We start from the raw sequence: 25,565 nt of genomic DNA on the forward strand, positions 1-25,565 counted from the left end.
TAGCTGTTTCTGGGTGATGCCAGCGTAGAGTGCATTGCTGTAGTCGAGTCTCCTGGTGATTGTCTTTCCAAGCAGGTGGAGTGTAGGAAAGCAGGCTGAGGAAACTGCGTTGATTTGGTGGGTCATAGTGAGTGATGAGTCCAGTATGATGCTGAGGTTGCGTGCATGGTCCGCCGGGGTGGGGGATGATCTCAAAGCAGCTGACCACAAGAAGTCATCCCAAGCTGAAGCGGTGGGTCCCAGGACGCTCAATGCCGATGACAGACTCTTGCTAGAAGGTGAGATCATTAAAGAGAACATTCTGCAAGTCATCCCAAATCTCCCATGCAGTAAAGTCCCATGGAAAGATGGCTTCATGGGAGAATTTTATAAGTGGGTCAAGGAGAAGGTGATAGAACTCCTCCAAAGGGTCTTCCAAGAAGCGGAAAACCCATGAAACCTTGTCCTTTGTCTCCAGTAGAGCCACGATAGCCAAGCTTCCCAAACTGGGACGGGACCCATCAGGGCCGGACTTGGAACCTTAACTGGCTCTGCCAAACTGCTCGGCCGGCCCCCTGGAAGTGTGACAGAGATGTTTAATAGGGCTGGTTTGAGCTGATTTTGTTACAGGGGAACAATGTTGCTGGCTCCTGGTAACAAAAACGACCCAGCAGGGGCCAATAACCGGCCCCCACCGGTGCTGGTCACACAGGAGCTCCTCAGTACGAGTCACTGTCCCGTACAAACAGGAGCTCCTCAGTGAGAGTCACTGTCCCGTACACACAGCAGCTACTCAGTGTGAGTCACTGTCCTGTACACACAGCAGCTCCTCAGTGCGAGTCACTGTCCTGTACACAGAGCAGCTACTCAGTGTGAGTCACTGTCCTGTAAACACAGCAGCTCCTCAGTAAGAGTCACTGTGCTGGTCAGACAGGAGCTCCTCAGTGCGAGTCACTGTCCCGTGCACACAGCAGCTACTCAGTGCGAGTCACTGTTCTGTACACACAGCAGCTTCTCAGTGCAAGTCACTGTCCCGTACACACAGCAGCTACTCAGTGTGAGTTACTGTCCTGTACACACAGCAGCTTCTCAGTGCAAGTCACTGTCCTGTACACACAGGAGCTCCTCGGTGCGAGTCACTGTCCTGTACACACAGGAGCTCCTTAGTGCGAGTCACTGTCCTGTATACACAGCAGCTCCTCAGTGCAAGTCACTGTCCCGTACACACAGCAGCTCCACAGTGCGAGTCACTGTCCCATACACACAGGAGCTCCTCAGTGCGAGTCTCTAGCCTGTACACACAGGAGCTCCTCAGTGCGAGTCACTGTACTGTACACACAGCAGCTACTCAGTGCGAGTCACAGTGCTAGTCAAACAACAGCTACTCAGTGCGAGTCACTGTCCCGTACACAAGGCAGCTCCTCAGTGCGAGTCACTGTCCCATACACACAGCAGCTCCTCAGTGCGAGTCAGTGTCTTGTACACACAGCAGCTCCACAGTGCGAGTCACTGTCCCATACACACAGGAGCTCCTCAGTGCGAGTCACTGCCCTGTACACACAGCAGCTCCTCAGTGCGACTCACTGTCCCGTACACACAGGATCTCCTCAGTGCGAGTCACAGTGCTAGTCAAACAGCAGCTACTCAGGCGAGTCCCTGTCCCGTACACACAGCAGCTCCTCAGTGCGAGTCACTGTCCTGTACACACAGCAGCTCCTCAGTGCGAGTCACTGTCCCATACACACAGCAGCTCCTTAGTGCGAGCCACTGCCCTGTATTATAAATAAGATAGTCCTTGGAGTCAGATGTAGTGTAGATATATTCTTAGATTTATTGTAAGATAATCAGATCAGTAAATCACATAAGTAAATCACAGGAAGATGGTAAGTCCTGAAGATGCCCCACCAGGAGCAGCGTCTGTCCTGCTCAGCCTGCACACTCCAACTGTCACTCCCCAGCTCCCCAAGCACCCAACACTCCATGACATCATCCACACCCAAAATTCCAGACAACCACAGGCATACCAACTCTCACACTGGCTGAGCAGCAGATAGGGAAACCATAGAGAAGGGAAATGTAACTGTAGATTATAACACATCCCCCTCCCTACGGAAGCCAAACACAATGAAGAACAAATAAAGATGCATGAAAATACATTGAGCAAGTGAATCAAGTACATAACAAAAATGAAAATGTAAGCCAACTCAAAAGCCAATGAAATCACACACCTTAAAACACAATAAAAAAGAGATCTCAGAAAGCATTAAACGTAGACAGAATGATAGTCCATACAACCTAACATTGGAAGACTCATAACCAGATAATACCTAAAATTACTACTACACAAACATGTAATAAGCAAGAAGATAGAGAAAACACACAAGAAAGTGTAAACTGCAACACAATCTTAACCACATAACCAAGATAGCACTTAAAGAAAGTGCAAGTAAAACCATTCATTCACCAACCAACGGTGAGCAACACTTAAAGAAAGTGTAGAAATAACCAAGTTAGCACTTAAAGAAAGTGCAGGTAAAACCATTCATTCACCAACCAACGGTGAGCAACACTTAAAGAAAGTGTAGAAATAACCAAGTTAGCACTTAAAGAAAGTGCAGGAAAAACCATTCTTTCACCAAACAATACGGTGAGCTACACTTAAAGAAAGTGCAGGAAAAAACCATAACAATTCACTCACCAACCAAACAGTGAGCGTACACGTAAGGAACTCCAAGTAGGAGTGTTGTACCATACGCAGTCCAAGTGAAATGTAAAACTAGAAAAAACAGTGATAAACACTACACCCCAAACTCAGGGCAACCCATAATGGAACACCAGTCCAAATATGTAAGCATAGATTAAAACAACCTATACTCTCCTCCTCCCTTCCTATAAATACAAAAACATGCAGAGATGACCCCCCCACAACTCTAACATGCTCTAAAAATAATGTTGTGAACACCAGATGTAAATAGAACAAGGTAACAAAAACATAACAAACTAAAACAATAAACGTGGTCACCGTAGTCTACCTATGGTGAGCGATTTCTCACCCGAAATTCTTGTAGGCTCTCAAACAAAATCTCTGTGCAGTCTATGTGGTACAAGCCAGAACCAATGTTATCAGATGTACGCAAAAGCGCAAAAAGTACCACAGCCCAAGTCTCGACGACAATGTTCAGTAGACATTACTTATCTGAGTGACTTCTGATGACCAGCGAGGTTGTCCTCAGCCGAAATCCCCGAGCATAGAGTCAGTGGCTCCAATCAGGTCACAAAGTGGAAGTCCAAGAAATCCATTGTCGAGTAGTTGCACCCAGAAAGACACGAAAATCTTACCATCCATTGTCACAAAAAACGCTGCAACCCCACCATGAATTAGAGAAGAAAAACGCTGCATCCCTTGATAAGAGGGAATGACGAGGAGTCTGGACAGCAAAGATGAAAGCTGAAGGCAAAATAACCGGAAATCCATCGAAGAAGAAACTTTTACGTCGTAATCCACATCCAAACAAGGAGATCCTTCCCAAAGTACTAAGATGGCCGCCACAGCGTCGTTCAGCGTCATTTTCAAAGGGAGATTGGCCACGTTTACTGCTTTAACGTGACGACCCTTCGGGACACTGCAGTCATCCGACGTCACAGCCTTCACCAACACGCCGGAGAATTCGAGTAACGTCATCAGTCTTGCACCAGCAAGGGAAGGAAGAAGAGCTCCGCCAGTCAACCGTCCCAACCGTCACAGGTCGCGCAAATGGTGAGTCGGCGAGCATGTAATGTACATTAGCCAAATAAAAATGTCCCAGAACACGCTACAAGGAACTACTCAGCCCCCAGACCTTGTTTCCACAGTTGCAGCCAGTCCGCCTAAATTATTTGTAACGTGAAGTGTAGACTCACCAGCTGCCGGCTGCCAGGTCGGATCTATACCGTCTGCTTCTCACTCGAACGCCGCTGTAGACTCACCAGCTGCCGGCTGCCAGGTCAGATCCATACCGTCTGCTTCTCACTCGAACGCCGCTGCCGCTTCAGTCCCAAACCAAATCCACACCCATGTAGCAAACTGACCAATTGTAAAACTGGGAAGGGAAAACTCGCTGCCTGTCTGGAAAACTCGCTGTCTGTCAGGTCCCAGGTCAAGTTCAACGGAAACGCTTTGGCAAAAAGGGTGTCCAGATAGCCACAGATGGAGGAAAAGTCAGTACAACATCCAATGTCCAGCGCATCACACACGGGCAGACCCTTAATATAAATAACAATTGGAAACCAAACAAACTACAAACGCTCTGGTCTGCAGGCTGTCCTGTTGGCTAAGGACACTGGTGGGGCTTACCAGAGCGTAAGGTGTAGTTCCTTGAAATCTTCTTCTTTAAGGGTGTAGTTCATTAATTCCAGTCCTTAGTTGTAAGTAATCCAGGTAATCCAGGGTAATGTAGGGTAGTCCTTCCAACACGTAGTTCTTTTACCTCGTCGCCAGTATTATAAATAAGATAGTCCTTGGAGTCAGATGTAGTGTAGATATATTCTTAGATTTATTGTAAGATAATCAGATCAGTAAATCACATAAGTAAATCACAGGAAGATGGTAAGTCCTGAAGATGCCCCACCAGGAGCAGCGTCTGTCCTGCTCAGCCTGCACACTCCAACTGTCACTCCCCAGCTCCCCAAGCACCCAACACTCCATGACATCATCCACACCCAAAATTCCAGACAACCACAGGCATACCAACTCTCACACTGGCTGAGCAGCAGATAGGGAAACCATAGAGAAGGGAAATGTAACTGTAGATTATAACACCCTGTACACACAGCAGCTCCTCAGTGCGAGTCACTGTCCTGTTCACACAGCAGCTACGCAGTGCGAGTCACAGTGCTAGTCAAACAACAGCTACTCAGTGCGAGTCACTGTCCCGTACACAAGGCAACTCCTCAGTGCGAGTCACTGTCCCATACACACAGCAGCTCCTCAGTGCGAGTCAGTGTCCTGTACACAGAGCAGCTCCACAGTGCGAGTCACTGCCCCGTACACACAGCAGCTCCTCAGTGCGAGTCACTGCCCTGTACACACAGCAGCTCCTCAGTGCGACTCACTGTCCCGTACACACAGGATCTCCTCAGTGCGAGTCACAGTGCTAGTCAAACAGCAGCTACTCAGGCGAGTCCCTGTCCCGTACACACAGCAGCTCCTCAGTGCGAGTCACTGTCCTGTACACACAGCAGCTCCTCAGTGCGAGTCACTGTCCCATACACACAGCAGCTCCTTAGTGCGAGTCACTGCCCTGTACACACAGCAGCTCCTCAGTGCGAGTCACTGCCCTGTACACACAGCAGCTCCTCAGTGCGAGTCACTGTCCTGTCCCGTACACACAGCAGCTCCTCAGTGCGAGTCACTGTCCTGTACACACAGCAGCTCCTCAGTGCAAGTTTCTGTCCTGTACACACAGCAGCTCCTCAGTGCAAGTCACTGTCATGTACACACAGCAGCTCCTCAGTGCGAGTCACTGTCCTGTACACACAGCAGCTCCTCAGTGCGAGTCACTGTCCCATACACACAGCAGCTCCTCAGTGCGAGTCACTGCCCTGTACACACAGCAGCTCCTCAGTGCAAGTCACTGTCCTGTACACACAGCTGCACCTCAGTGCAAGTCACTGTCCTGTACTCAGAGCAGCTCCTCAGTGCAAGTCACTGTCCTGTACACACAGCAGCGCCTCAGTGCGAGTCACTGCCCTGTATACACAGCAGCTCCTCAGTGCAAGTCACTTTCCTGTACACACAGCAGCTCCTCAGTGCGAGTCACTGTCCTGTACAAACAGCAGCTCCTAAGTGTGAGTCAGTCCTCTACACACAGCAGCTCCTCAGTGCGAGTCACTTTCCTGTAGACACAGCAGCTCCTCAGTGCGAGTCACTTTCCTGTAGACACAGCATCTCCTCAGTGCGAGTCACTGTCCTGTATACACAGCAGCTCCACAGTGTGAGTCACTGTCCTGTACACACAGCAGCTCCTCAGTGCATGTCACTGTCCTTTACACACAGCAGCTCCACAGTGCGACTCAATGCCCCGTACACACAGCAGCTCCTCAGTGCAAGTCACTGTCCTGTACACACAGGAGCTCCTCCGTGCGAGTCACTGTCCTGTACACACAGTAGCTCCTCAGTGCGAGTCACTGTCCTGTACACACAGCAGCTCCTCAGTGCGAGTCACTGTCCTGTACACACAGCAGCTCCACAGTGCGAGTCACTGTCCTCTACACACAGCACCTCCTCAGTGCGAGTCACTGTCCTGTACACACAGCAGCTCCTCAGTGCAAGTCACTGTCCTGTACACACAGCAGCTCCTCAGTGCGAGTCATTGTCCCGCACACACAGCAGCTCCTCAGTTCGAGTCACTGTCCTGTACACACAGCAGCTCCACAGTGCGAGTCACTGTCCTGTACACACAGCAGCTCCTCACTGCAAGTCACTGTCCTGTACACACAGCAGCTCCACAGTGCGAGTCACTGTCCTGTACACACAGCAGCTCCTCAGTGCGAGTCACTGTCCTGTCCTGTACACACAGCAGCTCCTCAGTGCGACTCACTGTCCCGTGCACACAACAGCATTCAGTTCAAGTCACTGTCCTGTACACACAGGAGCTCCTCCGTGCGAGTCACTGTCCTGTACACACAGCAGCTCCTCAGTACGAGTCATTGTCCCGTACACACAGCAGCTCCTCAGTACGAGTCGTTGTCCCATACACACAGTAGCTCCTCAGTGCGAGTCACTGTCCTGTACACGCAGCAGCTCCTCAGTGCAAGTCACTGTCCTGTACACACAGGAGCTCCTCAGTGAGAGTCACTGTCCTCTATATAGAGCAGCTCCTCAGTGCAAATCACTGTCCCGTACACACAGCAGGTCCTCAGTGTGAGTCATTGTCCCGTACACACAGCAGCTCCTCAGTGCGAGTCACTGTCCCATACACACAGCAGCTCCTCAGTGCAAGTCACTGTCCCGTACACACAGCAGCTCCTCAGTGTGAGTCGTTGTCCCGTACACACAGCAGCTCCTCAGTTTGAGTCACTGTCCTGTACACACAGCAGCTCCTCAGTGCGAGTCACTGTCCTGTACACACAGCAGCTCCACAGTGCGAGTCACTGTCCTGTACACACAGCAGCTCCTCAGTGCAAGTCACTGTCCTGTACTCACAGCAGCTCCTCAGTGTGAGTCGTTGTCCCGTACACACAGCAGCTCCTCAGTTCGAGTCACTGTCCTGTACACACAGCAGCTCCTCAGTGCGAGTCATTGTCCTGTACACACAGCAGCTCCACAGCGCGAGTCACTGTCCCGTACCCACAGCAGCTCCTCAGTGCGAGTCGTTGTCCCGTACACACAGCAGCTCCTCAGTGCGACTCACTGTCCCGTACACACAACAGCATTCAGTTCAAGTCACTGTCCTGTACACACAGGAGCTCCTCCGTGCGAGTCACTGTCCTGTACACACAGCAGCTCCTCAGTACGAGTCACTGTCCCGTACACACAGCAGCTCCTCAGTACGAGTCGTTGTCCCGTACACACAGTAGCTCCTCAGTGCGAGTCACTGTCCTGTACACGCAGCAGCTCCTCAGTGCAAGTCACTGTCCTGTACACACAGGAGCTTCTCAGTGCGAGTCACTGTCCTCTACACACAGCAGCTCCTCAGTGCAAATCATTGTCCCGTACACACAGCAGGTCCTCAGTGCGAGTCGTTGTCCCGTACACACAGCAGCTCCTCAGTGCGAGTCACTGTCCCGTACACACAGCAGCTCCTCAGTGCAAATCACTGTCCCGTACACACAGCAGCTCCTCAGTGCGAGTCACTGTCCCGTACACACAGCAGCTCCTCAGTGCAAATCACTGTCCCGTACACACAGCAGCTCCTCAGTGTGAGTCGTTGTCCCGTACACACAGCAGCTCCTCAGTTTGAGTCACTGTCCTGTACACACAGCAGCTCCTCAGTGCGAGTCACTGTCCTGTACACACAGCAGCTCCACAGTGCGAGTCACTGTCCCGTACACACAGCAGCTCCTCAGTGTGAGTCACTGTCCCGTACACACAGCAGCACCTCAGTGCAAATCACTGTCCCGTACACACAGCAGCACCTCAGTGCCAGTCTTAAGTATTAAGCTTTTTTTCTAGCGTTTGGGCTGTTGCTGTGAGTGTGGCTCATGTAGGCTCACTTAAAAATGCAAAGTGTCATTCACCTTGGATAAACAGCACATCCACTTGAACGGTTTTCATTTGTTTTCAGGTCTGGCTAAGGATTCCTGAGAGACAGGACATCATTGGTTAGTTCAGTTGAAATGAGACAGGAGTGACTGCACATCCTAGACTGCAATGGGCTGTGAATGAAAGTCCAGGGCCACTGGGAGATGGTGCATTTGGTGATTTGAGCCTTATGATGGCCCTACGTATGTAGGTATTACGACAGAGCGAACATGTATCTGGCCCTTGGAGGTTCTATGCATTAACAATCCCCTTCTAAGAGCTGCATAGGGTACAATTCACAAAAAGCATCTAATGAGATTTGCATAAAAAAGAATAACCCAGGATTTGTATTGTTAGCCAACATGTACACTTGAAATGTATGTTTACCTCTGGAGAGTGGTATAGATCAGATGAGTACAATACATGTCTGTTTTGCACATAATATTTTGAACATGTGTATGAGCGTGATGATCACAAAGGCAGGGGCATCCGTGGAAGTTTTGGATCTGGCCAGCTACTGCCCTGATTGTTAGCATCTCAACCATGTAAATGAGTTCTGTTTGGCTTTATTGTGCGCCAATTGTCCTCATATTGGTATAAAAAATATCTAGCATGGATTTTTGCTGTCTGGGTAGTGCTTAATTTGAGCCGGTGGTTGTTGGTGGGGCCTTATTTTTCCTCATCACTCATTGACTGAGTGCAAGAGAGGGAAAACACACAAAAGGGAAAGGAGGAGGAAGAGAAAAACGGAAACCCATCAAAAATTAGAAAAGCAGGAACCTGCAGAGTGATATAAAGGAGCAGGGAGTGCCTGATAGAGTACTAAAGAGGCCTGAGGTGAACTCAAGAATGCGCAGCCTTGGTATTCGATGAGCCCACATTTAGTAGCAGCGCGCTTCTGAGCAGAGCTTTGGGCACCGGCACTCATCCTTTTACAAATTAAGCACTTCCCCTGCGTCTAGATTGCCCAGCACTGTTCTACGGTCTATTTTGGTAAACTCAATTATGAGACTTTTAGGAGAGAAAGAAATGTCCGGAGGACAGGAACATGTTTAGGGTCTTCGCCTTGGGACATTTCTTAATGCACAATCTCAAAAACACCTACACATTATCTCTCCCCCCCAAAAAAAACCCTCGTGGGCGTGTCCTCAAATTTCTGATGCGATGATGACAACCTTCAAGTCGACTGCAGAGATGAAAAGCACAGCTAAGAGTTGGCACCTAGGCATTAGTGTCCACCCTTGTAGATTACTTTGTTACAAGTTAAAGGCCCTGAGCTCTGTTGACAGCCAGCAGCAGCCAGGGCATCTTGGCCACCACACGCCCCTCACCCACTCTTCACCCCGCCCCTAGCAGTGGGCAGATTAATTTACAAAGACATTGAACAAAAACACGGGAGGAAAAATCCATTTCATTTTATAATCTGCCCACAGTTTCTCAGCTCCCCCCAGTGCGCATATGAGTTACTGGCGCCCGAGGAAAGCGACATGACACCTCTTCTAACAAATTAAATGTTTCCATGCAATTAAAATGAAGCACTCAGCCTTAGTGTAATAAACTCAGAGCCATTAGTATTCCTGCCTCTGCTGCCTGCATTGTGCTGTACAGTGCCATAAATACGGGCCCAGCGTGACGCTCAGCAGCGCTGCTGCTAGGGAAAAAATAGTTTTGTAATGTCTGTTATTAAAACATTAAAAGGCAGCCCTTTACTTGAACAAGTGCGCTTTCAGATTGTGCCCTCGTCTTCCAATTTTCTGCATTTAATGTCACAGTGGGTGCTGTGATATTGTTGGCACCGCTTGCGCGCGGAGACTGCGCGCGTGGCCAGCGCGCATGCCCCGCTGCTGCACGGGAGGCTGCGTACGCTGGAGCCTGGCCCCGCCCCTTGTCTGGGTATCAAAGGCACAGCAATTAGTGTGGCTTTCAAGTAGCTCTCAGAGAGCTGAGGGAGAGAATGAGATTCTGTAGACATTGCATCAAAACCGTTGTCCTGCTGAGAGGAAGCAGCTGTGGTATCATAAGCTGTAGAAATCAGAGCATACGCATCAGGTCAAAATGGAATCCTTAAAAATGCGATTCAGCCTTTCAGCTTTTGGAAGTAACGAAAATTGATGGAGCCTCCCTGCAAGGTATGTAGAGGGGCCTCCTCCGGGCTCAATTAGGAGCTCTCCGGACAGAGTGCAGTCCCGAGAGGGCCCCCTGAAGCTTTGGGGCCCCCCCAGACCGCGTGGGCTGCGGGGGCCTGTGTTACGCCCCTGGTTTTTACCCCAACTATTAATTCGCCCGCCGCTGGTCACAAGTCCTTAACAAGCATTTGCAATGCATATTGGCCTCGCATTTGTGAGAGACAGAGGTATTAGCACTGTAAATGAGAATATCTTTCACCCATGTGGATTGGCGTGGTGTATATGGATGTATGTGGCGTGGAGTGGAATTATGTGGCTTGGAATTGTTAGTTGTGGAATTGTGTGTGATGGAATTGTGTAGAGTGGATATGTGTTGTGGAATTATGTGGTGTGGTGTGTAATGGAAATATGTGGATAGTCATGTGGTATTGAGTGTACTGGAATTACATCGAGTGGAATTGTGTGTCAGAGTGTAATTATGTGGAGTGGCATGTTGTGTGGTAGAGTGGTATGTCGAGGAGTTTAATTATGTGGTGTACTGTTGAATTATGTTGCATGATGTGGCATTCTGTGGTGTGGATTGGATGTAGGTGGTGTGTTGTGAAATTGTGTCGTTGAGTTAAAAATGTAGTTTGTTGACGAATTATATCGTATGGAATGGAAATATGTAGAGTTGAATTGTGCGGCGTGGAAGTGTGTGGCGCTGAGTGAATTTATGCTGATTACATTAGTACCAGATATTGATAATGTACAGCTTCGGGAGGGGAGGGAGGAGAGAGGAATGAACAAAAACAGACGTGGGGAGGAAGGGGATAGTTGGAAACCGCCTAACCGCTCTAATTCCAATGCTATCCTACAAGGGTAAGAAGGGGAAGCGAAGAAAGGTGGACAAACCTTGTCCTAGTTTGGGAGGCTTCAGAGCTTGTGCTCTTTGCCAAAGCAGTGTTTTCAAAGCCCGGTCAGTAGTACAAATCTGCCCTTTCCCTAGTTTCTTAGTAGGTGTGGGTGCGAAGAAGGGCAGAGGACTCTGTTTGAACCTATGCTGCCCTGTAGCGGCTCCTGGAGGGAGTGCTGCGGGGCGGGGAAGGAGTAGGGTGAGTGGTAGTAAACTCCGGCATACAGACAAACGGAGGTAAGTACATAAATAAATAAATAAATAAAACGAATTACATTGCACAGACTGCAACACCAAATGGCGATGCTTAGTTCTTGTGAGTATGTGTTTTAGCAATAAACGTTCTAGGGACCTTACACGTTGAAGCAGGTCCACGTCCTTCAGGCATTCCACCATTGTTGCTACCTATTATCTGAGCAGCCCCTACAATCAGTTTTCAGGTTTACAATATCATGTACAAACTGTGTAAAAAAGCAAATGATATGTCATAAGGCAAAAACACCATTCATCCAAAATCTTCAGTGTGTGTACCACTAGCGTTAGAGAGCTTCACAGCTCCTAGAGTTCATGGAAGTTCTAGGTAGCAATTTAAAAACCCCAAATAAAGTGATGGTAACGTGCTAAGCTCACCAAAGTCAAGACATTCGGCAATTACATTCATTGCTGATCCTTGCAGCTTGCACTTGACACTCTTTGTTTCCAGTAGGGGCTTCTGTACTACGTATTCCTCTAGAATGTTCTCTTCTGCAGAGTTACATTTTGTAAATTAATGTGAGCTACAGGGGAATCTTCACACAGGAAAAGGGAGGAGGCTGGGCAGCGCAGCGGGGTACCAGTATATGACATTAACAGCAAAACCAGGGCTCACTGAAAATAGCGGCACAATGCCGACATCAACACAGTGAGAAAGCGCTTGGAATGACGGGGCACTTGGAGCAAAAAGAACTACATGTCCCTGAATTCAGTGGAACAGTATTTGATTTCTGTGACCAGGTGAAAAGATGACGAGCCGCATGGAGACAAGGAGAGCGGCAAAAATGGATATAATTTTATGAACTAAACACACAGCAACGCTGGGGTAGTTGCGGGCGGGTATGCAGCACATGGGAGGAGCTGGGAGAGTGGCAGGATGGGTGAGGGACAGAAGAGCAGGAAACCAAGAAATAGAATAGTCTCCCAAATGAGAGAAACTATACAGTAATTAGTCCCTGCTCCTGTGGGAGTAAACCAAAAGAAAAAGGAGGGGCACGAGAAAGGATTGACCATTAGCAAGCAAGTATTTTTAAAGGACACTGAAACAGACAAATGAAAGCAGTAGGCGGGCTGTAACCCCACAAAGAAGTATATTTAAGTTTAAGTATATATAAGTATATACTGAAGTATATACAAGAGGTCTTGAATACTCAACCTGGATATAGCAAGGATGATTATTTAAGACAGCTGTGCAAAATGATGTCACACAGGTGGCACATGAATTGATGTCATGGAAAACATAACAACACATCACTTTAATTAGAATGAGCTACCTAATATTTGTATCTAAGATACGCACCACTGGGAATGATGGAGACATCAATTTGGAGAGAAAGCACTTGGCATGATGGGACACATGCTTTTGGTGCGCTTAGAACATTTTAAAGGCAGAAAGAACTCCATGTCCCTGAATTCAGTGGAACAGTATTTGATTTCAGTGACCAGGCGAAAAGATGACGAGTCGCAGGGAGACGAGGAGAGCGGCAAAATGGATATAATGTATGTACTAAACACACAGCATTGCTGGGGAAGTTGTGGGCGGGCATGCAGCACATGGGAAGTGGCGGAAGTGTGGCCTGATGGGTGAGGGACAGGAGAGCAGGAAGCAAAGAAATAAAATAGTCCCCCAAAGGAGCGCAACTAAACAGTAGTTAGTCGCTACTCCTGTGGGAGGAAACCAAAAGAAAAATGAGGCACATGAGGAAGGATTGACCACTAGCAAGCAAGTATTTTTAAAGGGCACTGAAACAGACGAATGAAAGGAGTGGGTGGCCTGTAAGCCCACATCCGTAGATCAGCCGCAGCAGCTTGGCCGTCGCTACTCGTCAGCATACACGGACACGAACCAGATAAGTAGGTGCAAAATATTTTATTTTGTGCTGTTTGCCTCCATAACATTTCGGTTACTGAGAGCCTTGATCACATGACATTGTGAGCCTATGATAACATCGTATTTGAAGCGACTGTGCATAATTGAGACAGATCATGTGGTTTGACCATTGTCTAAACATAGAACATATACTTTAGCAAGTAATTGTGGCTATTTGTACAGAACGTACTGACCAAAATAATATTTTCGTGACACAAATTGGAATCATAGAGAGCAGTACTGTTGAGACCTTGAACATTGTGCAAAGATCGCTTGATAAGTGCAAAATTATGCATCTGTACAAAACATCGCGATGTAAACATTTTTAAAACACGTTTTGCGACACCTTTATAGAGTTCTTATTTCTGGTGACTACACCTCTGAGTGTGATGTAGTTTATATTATCTATTGGAGAAGTGGAGTATCTTGTGGAGAAGTGTGGCTCAATGGTTAGAGCGGCAGACCCTGATGCAGAGGTCTGCCCCTGGACCAGGGTTCAATACCTGCCTCGGTGGGTCTTGGGCTCAATTTCCTTGGACCTGATAATTCTTGCCTCGGTGCCCATACTAATCTTGGGTGCCACTCTGGGCAATAGCTTGCTTAATCTCCACAACGGCCCCAAAGGCGCTGGGATGCCTGGCTTCACCCTGGGGGTGCCCAGGAGTGGGCACTTCAGAGGGAAAAGCCAGGAAGGGTTCCCAAGCCTTATACGGACATTGCCGGGACACTTCCGTTGGAGGTAGCTGTGCGCTTTACAAATGCTGGCATTTACATTTATTTATTTACATTCAAAATCAACAGTCGTCCTCGGTTAAATCTATAACATACTGCAGCATACTGGTTAAGCAACGGGGTATAATACACATACACTCAAATTGCATCCTGAAGAGCTGATGAAAACCTAAACAGTGTGCAAAGTTCGCTAATAATGTGCAATATCATGCTAAAGTGCACCAATCGCTTTCTACCTCATTAAATCTGGAGGTTGAACATTTTTTTTCTCGATATTATACATGCATGGTTAAATCCACGTTATATAATAACTTCTTAAAACACAATTAGACATCTTAGTTCAAGGTAATTGTTCAATCCCAAGTTAAAACCTACCTGGGATATTTTAAGCCGAAATTAACATATATGAATCAATGTGTCCTCCATCTATGTCTGTCTCGCTTATCACAGTACCGTATTCCAACCACTAGATATCATTTCAATTTCTGGAAAAGCAAATCTCTCAAAACTGTGCTAGTCAAGTTGCCCCTAGCTTCATTCTGAACCAGTAGTATGAATTGTAATGTAAATGTAATGTAATATAAAAGACATTTCTAACGCGCAACTTTCACTCCAAGGAGTATCTTGGCGCTCACACAACTCAGGTGGAAGAGTTGGAGGGAAAAGGATGTCCTGCATTCTACACCACAGTTACACCAAAGTTCTACATGTAGCATCGGGCAGAGAGAAAATCCAGGTTTTTAATGCCTTCCTGAAAGGGGCTTCTTGGGAGAATGAATGTAAAAAAAGAGGAAGCTTATTCCAGGCTTTGGTGCCCAATACAAAAAGATATTTACCCCCTTTTGTAGCCAGCTTGAACCGAGGAGGAGTAAGTAGGTTCTGACTAGCAGACCTCAAGCAATGCGTCGGATGATATCTTTTTAACCCATTGAGTATATATTTTGGGCAACGCTGATGAAATGCCCTAAAGGTAATTAAGACAATTTTGAACAAAATTCTTTTACTTATAGGCAGCCAATGGAGGATGTTGAGTGCTGCTGAGGCTGACGACCTCCGAGGCCAGCATAGCACGAGGCGGGCTGCCGCATTTTGGACCATTTGTAGCCTATGGAGAACGCTTTTGTTGGTTCCAGCATATACTCCGTTACAATAGTCCAGCCTAGAACTTATTAAGGCCACTGCGACTGTTTTCCTCGCTGATAGCGGAAGTAGATCGAAAAACTTCCTCAGTGCTTTGATGATTTGAAAGCACATGCCTGCCACTGCTATAGCCTGGGGCTTAAAATATAGTTGGTTATCGAATTTAATGCCCAGGTTGCGGGCAGATGCAATTGTGTTGGGCGGATCTTCTGCCTCCGTTGGCCAACACATTTTAGGGGAAAACAAATTATGGCTCCCAACAGGTAGGATTTCTGTTTTACCGGTGTTGCACTTTAGGTGATTGTTGGTCATCCATCTAAAGGTAGCTGCCAGACACTCCTTGAGATTTTCCTCTGCACCTGGTCGTTCTCTATCCAGCACCAGTATGAGCTGAGTGCCGTCAGCGTATGAGATGGAACTGATCTGGAATGACGCGATCAGTTTCACAAGGGGTACCATGTATAAGTTGAAAAAACAGGGCTCAAGCTTGAGCCCTGAGGGACCCCTGAGCTGACGTCTTTGGCTTCAGACTGATATTGGCCTAGCACTGTCACTTGGCGTCTATTGCTAAGGAAATTCCTGAGCCATGCCAAGACTTGACCTCCTACTCCTGCGGCAGCCAACCGGTCCACTAAGATGTTATGTGAGACCGTATTGAAGGCTGCCGACAGGTCGAGTAGGATAAGGACAGCCTTCTTTCCTTGGTCCATTTCTGCCTGTAAGGTTTCTGCGGTGAAAAGCAGAGCCGTCTCGGTAGAATGTTCTGACCGAAATCCTGACTGATTAGGATGGAGAATGTTATTCTTCTCCAAAAAGTTAGTCAGTTGGCTGTTGACAAATTTTTCAGTCAGTTTAAACAGGACAGGTAACAAGGAAATGGGCCGCAGATTGGAAAGGGTGGTGGGATCAGCCAGTGCTTTTTTTGGGAGTGGCTTGTGGGATGAATATATATATATATAAGTTTAAATATATATATAAGTATATACTAAAGTCTCGAATGCTTGACCTGAAAATAGCTGGGGTGACTATTTAAGACAGCTGTGCACAATGATGTCAAACAGCTGGAACAGGAACTGATGTCATGGAAAACATTAAAACACAACACTTTAATTAGAATGGGCTACCTAATGATTCAATCTAAGATGCACACTTTGCTGTAGTATTAAATACATTTATACTTGTTAATACACTATATTTATTCCTACCTTGCGAAAAATTCTTGAATGTCTTTTTTTTTTACCAAAGTCGACTTACACAAAATGCATGTGTTGTGAAATATTAACTTTTTTATGAAATAAGGAAGAAATGCGCTTATCTTCACTGTAACTAAACTTAAAGTTTAGTGTGGCTCAATGATTAGAGAGGCAGACCCTGATGCAGAGGTCTAACCCGGGACCAGGGTTCAATTCCCCGCCTCGGTGGGTCTTGGGCTCAAAATTCCACGGACCTGATAATTCTTGCCTCTGTGCATATTCTAATCATGGGTCCCACTCTGAAACACTGGTCAATAGCTTGCTTAATCTCCACAACGGCCCCCACAACGCTAAGGATGCCTGGCCTCCACCTTGGGGGTGCCCAGGAGTGGATGCCTCACAGGGAAAGCCAGGATGGGTTCCACAGCGGTATTCGTACAAGCGCCTTGAGACCCTTGCGGGTGAGTAGTGCGCTATACAAGTATCAATTTACATTTAAAGTAAGAAACGCAACACTGCTTTAAGAAGTTATGACTGTTAAATATTTGTTTACGCCTGGCTTTAGAGACCTTTAGCTAGTGCCAGAGTTCATAAAACAAGCATTGGTCGCTTGCCATTGTGGAGCACCAAGGGGGCAGGTGCAGACATCCAATGGATCACAACGGCCACCATTTGACAAGCTGATGAGGGGCATAGAGAGTGGAGGAGGAAAGGGCTATGTATAGGGTGCAAGTGTGCTCTGGAAAAAGAACATGAACTCTGATGGAGTGATAACCAAATAATAACAAAAGCATAGAGTAGTTCCATAACGTCAACAGTGGGAGACTTCTACACAGCAACCAATCACAAACATGAACATGATGAAAGAGTGAATTCTCCGCAGCAGGAACAAATATAGTAAACAAGTAACAAATCACAAGCACAGGATTGCAAATTGAAATCACTGTCATCTCATCGGAGTGGATGGCAAATTACACAATAGTGCCTGCAATGAAGAGCCAAAGCTGTTCGTACAGTGACTGCAAAAACAAGGCCAATCGTTGCATGTTGGAACTTGGACGGTGGTTTATTAGTAGGTGCAGGTAGGTAGCTACACTTATTAATAACACAACAATAATAAGGTCCAGTCAAGGCTCAATACATTCATCCTTGCTCAACCCTTGGTAGCTTGGCTTGCAAGCAGTCAGGCTTTACTGAGGAGACAGGTGTGTAAGGCATCACCGAAACAGTTAATAAGTAAAATACACAACACAATAAAAATCCAACACCAATTTATAAAATTTGAGAATATTTTTTTATCTCTAAAATGGCAACAATCCAAAGTAGGGAACCAGAGATATACATTTTTAAATATTAAATAGAAAATGTGCTTTCTAGTGGCTAAAAGATAAAAGCGCCAACCACCTCTATGAGGTCATTCTGGGAAGTGACAAAGTAAATGTTTCAGGACGATGGTGATGTCTCAGTGATTCCTGGAGGTTTTTGTCTTTTGTCGACAGCAAGAAGCTCTGGACCTTTCAGCGGGGCAGACCTGTGCAGTCAGGTGGAGTTGTGGTTCAACATCACCAGCTTGACTCTCCTTGTCGATACTGGCCTTCTCAAGGAGTTCCCAAACTTTCAGATTTTCTTCTAAAAGATTCCTTGAGGGTCAGGAAAGGGTCCACAGCACCAGCCAAGCTTTCAGAAGCTGTGGTTTGCCTCTCCACAACTCCCACAATGCACCTGGTCAATATAAGTAAAATCCAGATAAAGCTGGTCGGCTGCAGTTGTCCTTGTTGTGTATGTTGCAGGGAGCTTCTTCCAGCACTTCTCTACCTGTTACTGATCAGGGAGTCCACGCCTTTATCTTTTAAGACAGGCAAAGTCCTCTCATTGTGAAGCCTTGAGCGTGCAGCAGGGCAGTCCTTCTGAGTGCAGTCTTCTCTTGTGCAGTCCAAGGGTCCAGTAGGGCAGTCCTTCTTCTCCAGATGTTTTCAGGCAGAGATCTGAGGTGCACTGCAGCTCTGCCATTTTTTTTCTCCATATTCTGGGCTGGCAAGAAGGGGGACATCGAAACCAATGGGGTTCAAGTTGCCACCCTCTTTTATGACCACTTCCTGGAAGTGAAGTATTATTCTGTCCCAGAATGCACATTTCAACAAAAGTCAAAATCGAACAAATCTCTACTTGGATTTCAGGTGTGGCTAACCCAACCCACAGGATTGACTAACATCCCTCTACACTCCCCTTCCAGCCCCTCCCTTAATATAATTAAGGGGCTCCCGTCTGCCTGGGGTTCAAGGGAGTGGAGGTGGGCGTGCTTCCTGTGCTATCTGGGCTTTTCCCTGTGAAGACCAGTGTATCTCCCCAGCCATAATTCGGTCCAGTCATCTGTAGGCAGCAGATCTCCTCCCACCAGGAGGCTGCATTGCTTCATCCCCAGACCACTTCTCCCCTGATCAGAGAGCAGCTTGACTCAGGCTGTCAAAGGCTGGGCAATCACAAGAGGCTGCTACAGGGTGGCTTTAGGTCACTTCAGGAAAATAAGTTCTTAAATTACTTTGCTGCAATAGTTAAAATGAAACCAACCGTGGCAAGTTATTAGATCTATGGTAATGTGGCGTGTTTCCTAAAAATATATAGGATCTGTGCGTTTGTTGCACAACATAAACTTAGGGCTTGGTGCCAAGACTGATTCCAGGCACCCCCGAAAGATATGTCGGCCTGTAGATCAGCTAGCTCACAGTGCCACCATAAGCCACCGAACCTTACCAAGGAGTGTATTGTTTCTGGAAACCATTGAACATGACAACCCTTGACCTTTCAGGGATCATGGCAACAGTACAGTACTTTTTGCTCAGTTTATCGTGCTCACTTAGGGGCATATGTATGAAAATCCCTATTTGCGATTCTCAAATAGCGATTTTTTGAGAATCGCTATTTGAGAATTGCAAAAAGGATGTATGTAAAAATCGCAATTTTTTTGCAATTTCTTAGTATTCCTTAATTGCAATTAGCAAATTGTGAAATCGCAATTAAGGAATACTTTCCCATTTGTTTCTATGGGAAGTCATTCTCAATTTGGGATTCGCAATTTGAGAATCGCAAATTGAGAATAATTTCAAGGGTGCAAAGGTGTCATAGGGACACCCTGATGCACCCCTGAAATTAACATGTGTGCGCACCTGGCACACATACATGGCACCTTCACAAATGGCAAAAAGTGAATTTGTGAAAGAAATCTCAAATTCACACCAACTTGAAATTGGTGGTAATTTGCGATTTCTTAAGGAGAATTTGCAAAACTTGAGTGGTTGCTGCATAGCATTTAAGGAATCACATTTTGTGATTCCTTAAATGCTTACGCAAAATTAAAGATTCGCAAAATTTGTGATTCCTTAATTTTGCGATGCAATTTCCCTAATACATCCCGCAAACGCTGCTTTTTTGCGATTCGCAGCATTTGCGACTAAAAATCCAGTTGATACATATGCCCCTTACTCTCAGAGAGATACACAGCATTAATGATGGGGACATTTTCAATAAGCATTTATTGAACCAGCGCCCTTCTAATATACATTTCTTTTGCTGCGACAATCAATAGATAGAAGCAAATATAAGAGATAACAAGCACCAACAAAGTAAACAGTAGATACATTTGTACCATAGTGCTAAGCAACTAATATATGCAGGAATATATAAAAACAGTAATCTTCACGTACTCCTACTTGGCGAACCCCACATAAGTGTACCTAGCATGTATGTAGATGTGAAGCCAAAAATTCCCTAGGAAAGAACCTACCTCCTTACCTAATGTGAAAGAATGAAGGACCCCGTCTTGGTCACGAGTTGGACACCCCACAAGGGTTGTCAGACCGCTGCGTGCTCAAGCCTAAGCGTGCAGGGACCTCGTTGTCAGTGTCAGTGTATTAGCGTCTCCTCTAGTTACCTAGTGAAGATGCAGTTCTTTTATACCAACAAGGTAACCTTGGGGTTCTACCACAATCGATATGTTGTGAGTACGATTATGTAGAGGAGCCTAAATCTATAATTGTAAGTATGCAAAGTAGCCTTTTTGCCTGAGGATGAAGATAGCGATGACTTTTGAACAGAGTATGTTAATCCTTTTATGTTACTTACATGCAGGGATGCTAAGAATCCTCATGCATAATAAAAATGATGCTGGTTTCAAGGAACTCAATCTACATGTATTCAGCACATAACTGGGTAAAAGGTCATTGCTAGAACCGTTATACAGAGCAAGGTAGGACACATGTAGGTAAAAAGGTTGCTTTGCTACTTAGGCCTAGGTTAGGAAACATAATAGTAACTATTATTTTGATACTTTAAATGAAGATGCTAGCTCACTCCTGTCAAAAGTTTGACTTTATTAAAGTTTAATAAAGCCTTCCCTTGCTAGCCTATGAAGCTAGCAGCCCTACAGTGGAGGACAATGACTTTGGCTGCTTTTCCCTCATCAGGGCATGTGAAACATATTTTATAAGGTCCTTGCTGTTTATAACAAGGCACCCTACCCTTGGGGCACCTAGAGTAGACCTGTGGGAGCGCAGGTCGGATAAACAGGCGTGGAGGCAAAAGATAGTTTCGAATGGGTTGTTTATTAATAACAGATGGATGGGTAAAGGTTCGTGAATCAACGTGAATGTCCTCGTCCGTTTCTTCCGCTGGTAGAGGGGCTGTGTTAGAGATGTTTCCCGGCTCCTCGTCTTCGGAGTCTTCAGGGTTTTCCCGGAGGCTCATAAAAGAAGCGGAAAAAGAAAGGGGCCGTCAGACTACTGATTCTATATAACAAGTATAGAAGGATACCGTCACCACACCACGTGTCTTGCCTCTATTACTTTCTGGGTAGATTTAAGGAAAAAGGAGCAATATATCGTAGAACGAAACATGTGTTAAGCTAGCTAAGTTTGAAATGAATTGAGTTGCAATGGTTACACTGACACCATCAAGTAAAACAAATATGGACCCTCGGTCACCACATCCTATTGGGATGCGTAACCTACAACAATCAAGGAACTGTACAGAGCGGTTTGATACTTTTTCAATATAACCACCCGGTTCACGAGTTACACTAACTTCTCTGTTCACCAAGAAAATACCACGTTATGTCAGGATAACTGAGTTAGGCAGTCGTTAAGTCAGAGTACCAGTTTAACATCACTGTTTCACACTCTACCCTCAGTCCCTTGTAACACCCCACTCACCGGCCCTGCCGTAACTCTCCAGAGTCACGGCCGCTCTCCAGCATCCTCCGGGGGACTCCACCAGTCCTCGCACCACGGTTCGTCCGATTCCTCTTCGGCGACGTCGTCGTTCCGGAGTCTTGTTCCGCTGGTCTGGTTCCGTTGCAAAGGTTCCGTCTTTTCCACTGGCGTCTCCTCCGCTGGCGTTTCCTCGGCTGGAGTCTCCTCCGCTGATTTCCTCTTCCAACCCAACGCGCCTTCGTCCCTGTAAACTCGCCTTTTCATTGGTTCACTAGGTGTACCTCCGGGGTCATGTCCAACCCCTTCCGGGTCCTGACTATCGTTGGCTCTCTGTAGGAACACGGAAAGACGGCATGGAGTTTCAGATTTGGGAGTGGAATTCTCTATGTCCGAGTAGTCCGTTGACGCATTATGAGACGTAATTGCCCATGGAGCTACAGCGGTGAGTTCTTCCTCACATCCCCTTTCCCTTGCTGTCCTACTACTTGGGGATGATTCCTGAGGGAAACAAGACAAAAAGTCTGCATTGCCTTGGTCCCGACCTTTCCTGTGTTTGGTGCAAAACCGAAAAGGTTGAAGAGCAAGAAACCATCTGAGCACTCTTTCATTATGTCCCTTGTTTCTAGCTAACCATTCCAAGGGAGCGTGGTCTGTAAACAGTGTGAACTACATACCTTCCAAATAGTATCTCAGCGATTCTATGGCCCACTTAATCGCCAAGGCTTCTTTCTCTATGGTAGCGTAGTTCTGTTCTCTTGGAAACAATTTACGACTTATGTATAAGATGGGTTTTTCGCCTTGTGGGGTATCTTGCGATAGGACTGCCCCGATACCTAAGTCGGAGGCATCCGTCTGTAGGATAAAAGGAAGGGAATAGTTCGGACTGATTAACACGGATTCTGAGGTCAAGGTGTTTTTCAGAGACTCAAACGCTTGCCTAATTTCAGGAGAGGGATGTCGGAGAATTTCCTCAGTCTTACAATTTTTTTGTAACAAATTGGTCAAAGGGGCTGCCCTCTGAGAAAACTGAGGAATGAATCTCCGATAGTATCCCAACAGTCCCAGAAAGGCTCTTAAGTCTTTCTTTGTCTGAGGTAAAGGTATTTGAGAAATTGCCGTGAGTTTGGAAGTCTGGGGTCTAATTACTCCCTCACCTAACAAGTATCCTAAATACCTTACTGTTTGGGATGCAAGATGGCTTTTGGCAGGATTGATCCGTAACCCATATTTTCCTAGAGACTGAACTACATTGCAAAGATGACTCAAATGCTGTTCCCATGTGTCACTGTAGATGATTATATCATCTATATAAGCGCCAGCATACCGTTCATGGGGTCGCAATATCACATTCATGGCCCTCTGGAAAGTAGCTGGTGCTCCATGTAATCCAAAGGGTAGAACTTTGAACTGATACAACCCATCGGGTGTAGAAAAAGCCGTTTTCTCACGGTCTTCTCTGCGAAGTGGAATTTGCCAGTATCCCTTACAAAGGTCAAGAGTACTGATATATTTTGCTTGACCGATTCTTTCCACCATCTCATCGACTCTTGGTAAGGGATAAGTATCAAACTCGGATATTTTGTTCACCTCTCTAAAGTCAATACAAAAGCGCACTGACCCATCCGGTTTGGGAACAAGAACTATGGGTGAATTCCATTCACTCATGGATGGTTCGATAATGTCCATTTGTAGCATTTTCTGTATTTCCTCCCTTATAGTCTGTCTACGGGCTTCAGGAATTCTATAAGGTCGTAACCGAACCCGTTTCCCAGGTGGCGTTCTGATTGCATGTTCTATAAAGCTTGTCCTGCCTGGAGTAGTGGAAAATGTCTCTTGTAACGGTTGTAATACCTGTGTCAATCTCTCTCGTAACGTTATATCCAAATCTGGATCTATGCACTGATCAAAAGAAGTGGTTTCTGTCTCTGCCAGGTTCACAATGTCAGGGATGGGCCCTTCCCATTTTTTCAGTAAATTGACATGGTACACTTGGGTCACATGTCTAATTGAGTCTAACTCGATTCGATAAGTCACTGGAGTTACTTTCTCTACTACAACATATGGTCCCTGCCACTGTCCCAATAGTTTGTGGTCAGAGGACGACATCATCAATAATACAGGATCTCCTACTTGGAAAGATCTCGCTTTAGCACCTTTATCATATTGACGTTTTTGGGCTGTTTGCGCCTCCTCCAAATTGTTTCTAACAATTGTCCTTATCTGACTCAAATGAGTTCGGAGATTTGACACATATTCAGTGATGGGTTTCGAATTGTGTGGTTCGGTCTCCCACCTTTCCTGTGCCATCTCGAGTAGGGTCCTGGGTTTGTGACCATACAATAACTCAAAGGGAGAATAGCCTGTACTTTTCTGCTCTTTGCAACGAATGGCAAATAAAGCCAAGGGCAGCATATCCTCCCACCTTCTTGTTTCTAACGCTAGGAGTTTTTTTAAGGTCGCTTTGATAGTGGAGTTGTACCTTTCGACCAGACCATCCGTTTGAGGATGATAGGCTGATGTACGTATCTGCTTGATCCCTAGCTGTGAACACACCTCTTTCATTAGTCGGGATACAAACGGGGTTCCCTGATCGGTTATGACTTCCTTCGGAAACCCTACTCTTGAAAAGACAGTGATCATGGCCTTCGCCACATTAGTGGTATCCGGTTTCCGCAGAGGTAAAGCTTCGGGAAACCGAGTGGCATAATCTACAATCACTAGGACATATCTACACCCACTACGTGAGGGTAACAAAGGCCCTATGATATCCATGCCAACTCTACTAAAAGGTTCGCTAATTATTGGGAGAGGCTGTAAGGGGGCTCTGGGTGGGTGGTACCTGCTGTTACGTTGACAAATGGGACACTCTTTACAATACCGTTTCACTTGCTGATATATCCCAGGCCAATAAAACAGATCTAAGATTTGTTTTTCCGTTTTCTCGGCTCCAAAATGTCCCCCAAGTAAATGACTATGAGCCAAATATAACACCTTTTCTCTAAATGGTTCAGGGACTAGCAGTTGAGCTTTCTGTGTTGGATTTCCCTTTCTATATAGCAAACCCTGTTTCTTAAAGAAGTAAGGACATACATGTTGGGGATCCTCTCCATTGAGTGCTTGACTCCATGCTCCCTGCAATGCCGGATCTTCCTGTTGAGCTGCATGGAAACTTCTATCTGTTTCCCAGGGATTTTCGTCCACAGTTATCGGCAAGGCGACATGATTTTTGTTTTTCTCAGCCCGTCTTTGTCTTTTGCTTTTCCGTGTTTTCGCTTCCGGCCATTCTTTCTCCTCGTCTTGCGAAAACGGGGCAGTTGATAACCACTCCTCTTCTTGGGGTGACTTATCCTGCAACAATTGGTCTAACTTTGGATAGTCAGTCCCAAGGATTGCTTGTTCGGGTAACTGAGGAATTAACCCGACAGTCAGAGTGGTGCCTTCATCTTTCGGGTGTCTTATTCTTACTTGTGCAGTTGGATAGGGTTTTGTGTCCCCGTGAACACATCTGATTGCTACTGCTCCATCCACGGGACCAATGTGTGTACCTAAGTCTTGAGGCCGTACTACACTGTGTCGACAACCCGTATCGGCTAAGGCGGTTACTTTCTGTCCGTTCACGGATACAGTGCAATGATATGGGGGTTGTGTTCTTTCTGAGGAATAACAATAATAATTACGCACCACACCTATTTCCATGGGTTCCTCCTTCTCTTTTTGTGGACAAAATCGTGCTATGTGGCCCATACCTCCGCATTGGTAGCACTGAGGTCCCATTGGGGCCCGAATTATGGGTGATCCAGGTACAATGGCTATAGCTTCGGGTTTTTTCTGTGGAGGTGGGCGAAGGGGTCGGTGGAGTACAGGACCACTTGTTTTCCCAGAAAAGTCAGTGCCTTTTTGGAGTTCTTGAGCCCTACTGTAAGCACTTGCAATCTCTACCGCTGTCTCAAGCG

The sequence above is a fragment of the Lissotriton vulgaris genome, chromosome 3_2, assembly GCF_964263255.1.
Source record: "Lissotriton vulgaris chromosome 3_2, aLisVul1.2, whole genome shotgun sequence".
Lineage (NCBI taxonomy): Eukaryota > Metazoa > Chordata > Amphibia > Caudata > Salamandridae > Lissotriton > Lissotriton vulgaris.